Genomic DNA, 4,867 nt, shown 5'->3' on the forward strand with positions numbered 1-4,867 from the left:
TGGTCAGGTTTTGGATCAACTTGGTTCGGGGGTGACTCGTGAAAATCGAAAGTTGACTCGGGTTCGAAGTTTAGGTGTCATATTAGGGTTTCTAACTAATAAAAAATTGAAAAGCGGCTCACGGGGGTCGAGTCGTGGTTCATAGGGGCTAAAATAATATAAAAAGACTAAATTTTAGATTTAGGAATTTTATATTAAAGTTTGGGATTTTTTCGGGATTAAAACACCGTCAAAACAATTAATTAAAGATAAATGAAAAAATTTAATATTTAAGCTAAATAAAATTAGAGGAAAATTAATTTAGGCTTAAATAATTATTTGGGACATGTTAGAGTCAATGATTTCAAGAAAAAGTCATAATCGAGGAATTTTACGTCTATGGATAAAACAGTCTTTTTACACATAGAAATTAGTAAACGTAATGGCAGTGCTCTAAATACTATTTTTATGATATTATGATTGTTTTTAAATGTTTATGAAATGTTCATGATTAAATTATGAATTTTTAAATGTCTATGGGATTTTTATGATTTAAGAAAGACATTTAAAAGACATGTTACATGCTTGGTTTCAAAACAAAATTATATGTTATGCATGATTTTTATAAAGTAATGAGAATGTAAACGTTGAAGAAAGTGAAGTAATTTTGACTAATTCGATAATGTTGGAGATATCGTGAGGGTGACGGTCCCAGTAGGAGCCCGACGATCGTATTTCCATTATTACAAATATGAGGTAACGGTACGTGGTAACGGTATGTGGTAACGGTAAGAATGGAATATCGCGAGGGAAAAAGGCCCTAGAGTGAGCCCATTTATGGGAAAAGGCCCCAGAGGGAGCCCCGACGATCGTATTCTATTCGAAAGAGGATAGGCCAGAACCCAATTGACCGGTGAGAGTGTTGCTGGTGTCTCCCGCCGCACAGTACTGTGGTTTCATGTAGATGGATTGCTACTACTTAAATAATAATTCACCCAAGTGTAGGTTGTCTGCAAGTAATATATTTCGTAAGTACGAGATCGATCCTCAGAGAGGTTATTTTGAGTTTAAATTTTTTAATTTATAGATTACCAAATGCAAGAATGAAGTTTACAAATTATAAATTTTGTCAAGGCTTGAGGATTTATTCTTGGTTTATGTAATATTGTTTAACTAAAAGTAAAACAAAAGAAATCACCATAAATAATGGTTCCAAGAAAATTAAACACACACATAATATAATATAGTTCCCACTATAGAAAATACCGAATTAACCGATATTTTATACATGGTACCTATGATTATAATTATATCTATATAAATAAATAATTGCATAAAGTAAATGTTAAATTAAATTATTATATTTTATTTAGAACAACCGGCAGAGCCACGCTATTGCCTAAATGAAATATATTGATTTAATAAGTTAGTTGCGGTAAAGTAAAAGTTAGTTGCGATAAAGTAAATGTTAGTTGCGGAAAAGTAAAAGTTAATTGCGAGAAAAAAAAGTTAGATGCGAAAAATAAAAGTTAGTTGCGATAAAGTAAATGTTAGATTGTTTGATGTTAGTATTAAATCATAATATTTCATTTAGAACAACCGGCAGAGCCACGCTATCGTCTAAATGAAATATTATGATATTATTATATAAATATATATATATATATATATATATATATATCTATATATCTATATAATAATAAGTGATGAAATATTTATTGTATCAAAATTAAACAACAATTCAAGATAACCACTTTAATGGTATCAAGCATTTAATGTAAATTGGTAACAATAAATAATTCATTTTTATACCTACAATAAAAATAAGTTAGCTAAATGAAAAGAAATAAAGAAAGAATATACAAAATATAAACAATCTTACTTCACCAAGAATGCATCCTCTTCACCTTGACATAATTGATTTAGCTTGCCATAAGCTTACTTTTGATCAACACTAAAATATCACTCATAGTTGAGAACATGAAAGAAAATATATTGGAACTTAGAACTTTGATACACACTCACACTTTATTTTACAATGAGATAGAATGATTCTCAAGCTAGCACAAGGCCTCTATTTATAGGCCAAATGAGAGAAATGGTCAAAATTTTTATTAATGCCATGTAGTTGCAATAGTATTCTTTGTCTCCTCCAAGTTCAATTCTATATCCCTTCTTTCAATGCTTTGTTCCACAACTTTAATCACCGAATTTGACTCTGCTCAAAACGGAAAACATGTGGGGAATTGTCTGTATATGAATTTGGCCACTTGGTTCACCTCATTTGGTTAAATATTGAAATAGTTATGATTTTTTTACTATATGCTGGTCATAGTAAAAGTAAATTTGTCCTCCTTTTGATATTTGCACAATTTGGTCATCTTAATGAACTTTTTAGGCAATCGTGTCTTCTGCAAAGTTGTAGATAATTTCTCAAGGATTCCAAACATATTTGAGTCACCTCCATTTGAATTTTCTAGCTTGAGTTATCATTATTTTACCAACACGTAGAAAACCTGAAAATAAAACATATTTAGTAAGACAATTAAATATAAACAAACAATACTAAAATAACATAATTTTATAATTTTAATGAAATTTAAATTTTAAAATACAGGTTTTAACATATAATAAATTATTAATTTTAAGTTTCATCACACCCCCACACTATCTTATTTGTAAAGGCCCGTATTTCGTATTCATAATTTTGCGGAATTATTAAAATTTTTCTAAATAAATAAATAATTTGCCCAATTTATAAAATAAACATGTAAATAATTTTAACTTTAAAATAAAAGCGGAAGCAAATATTGTTTTCAAACAAACAGTTTAAAATTAATCCAACGTAAACATCAACTTAAAATAATCCAACGTATTAAAATTGAGTTTGAATAATAAAAGGTGCATGAACTAAATCATGAGGTCCTCGGGTTTACTACTGGTGTCCCAAGATCGCTCACTGGTCTCCGCCCGCAGTCTCGACCTCATCATTACCTACAACAGTCAAGTCTAGTGAGTCTAAAGACTCAACATGTATATATCGTGTATAACAAGTAAATATATATAATAAAATCCCATGCAACGTAAAAATATGTTATCGTAAAGCGTACGGTTAAAATCGTATCATGAATAATTATAACTACGTGCATATCTGAAAATCATACGTAAAAGCTTTGCTCAATAGAGCTCTGACATGTCATATCATAATTTTCTGGTAGAGATAATGTTTCTAAGCAAGTGGCCCATAACATAACGTAAGCGTCTGATCAGACTAAACCATAGTATACTGGGTGGTAGAGATCAATCACAGCCCTTGGACTGGATGTCCGTACCCATACATAATCATAAACCTGTCGTAAGTCACCGGGCGGAGAGGTCCTCGGTTGCGCCTACCGACTTCCAAACCCATAAGCATAAGGTAGCCACAAGACATATAGCATATACCTCAAAAATAAACATTTTATATTTTTATGCACGTAATATAATTATAACCTTATTTTTACCGGATGAGTTGGATCGTTCCCAGACTTGCTGCGACTTACTTCTAATATGTGACACATGCAATAAATCTTAACTTGACAAAAACTTAACAATAGAACCAAAAATGAGACTATTAGGACCAACAACTTGATTTCTAATCATGGTATCGTACCAACCCGAACCAACATTAAACCGACGTTTAACCATGATTAAAATACCCCAAACATACTGAAAAATATGCATAAAAACTGTAAAACACGAAAATGGGTGAAAGGAATCCAAAAACATAAAACACTCTTTCGAGAGTCATTTTGGCACCTTTCACCGTAAATTCTCGTACGACCTCTAAACTCGACCGAATCACAAACGGCCAAAAACATGACTTTCCTAACTCATTGAGGTACTGTCCAGTCCAAGGCCATGGGCTAAAAGCCAGCCAAGAACTCAAACCAACCTCATGAACCGAACAGCAAGTTGCTGTCAAATTACAGCAGGAGCAGCTTGTGTATTTGAGGGGAAATTCTGAAATTTAATGACCAAGGGCTTGAACCACCACCCAAAGACTCTTACCAACATCCTAAGGCATGACTTGGACCATGGCTAAGGGCTAAAAGCCAACCACAACCCAAGCAAATACCTAGGACAAATCACAGCTCCAACCCAAGACACAAAATTCTGTACTATTATGTTTTGCACTAACTTGCTGTCTTGTATCATTTCCAGTGGTCCTATAATCGACCATGGCTCAATCTAGACATGATGAAGTGTTGTCTGAACCATGGCTATGGGCTAGAAGCCAACCATAATCCAGACAACACCCAAAAACCGAACTCACACTCACACATAAATCAGATTTTTGAAAAATCGATGGGCCCTTGTCATGTTTATGTAAAAATCCCAAGGATCCGTGAACCAAGCTTGAAAAAAAATTGTTTTGGTCACGTCCTAGACATGATAAGGAAGGGTTATAACCATGGCTACAGTCCCTAGGACATCCAAGATTCGAACACCCCTTTAAACAATCCAATGACAGAAACTGTGATCCAAAATTCTGTACTCATAAAAATGTTGCTGTGATATCTTTTATTCCTGAGTGTATGGATGTAAACCAATGGACCAATAACACCCTAACTCACTCTAAATCATGCCTAGTAGCAGCCATGTGTGCCTGGAACCGAGCAACTCCCTGTAAGCAACCAAAAACACACCAAACCGTGAAGTTGAAAACAAGAGAGCCAAGAAATCCTGTACAGATTTTTTCTTGGATGTTGCTGTCATTTTCGTGATGTTGCTTGATTCATGAACATATACTGCTTGAAAATATCTAATATGACTTGATTGAAGAGCAAAGAAATAATATACATATGCCTGGAATTTGTTTTGACACAAAAACAAATCAATACGACGA

Source organism: Primulina tabacum, chromosome 9 (assembly GCF_025594145.1).
Source record: "Primulina tabacum isolate GXHZ01 chromosome 9, ASM2559414v2, whole genome shotgun sequence".
Classification (NCBI taxonomy): Eukaryota; Viridiplantae; Streptophyta; class Magnoliopsida; order Lamiales; family Gesneriaceae; genus Primulina; species Primulina tabacum.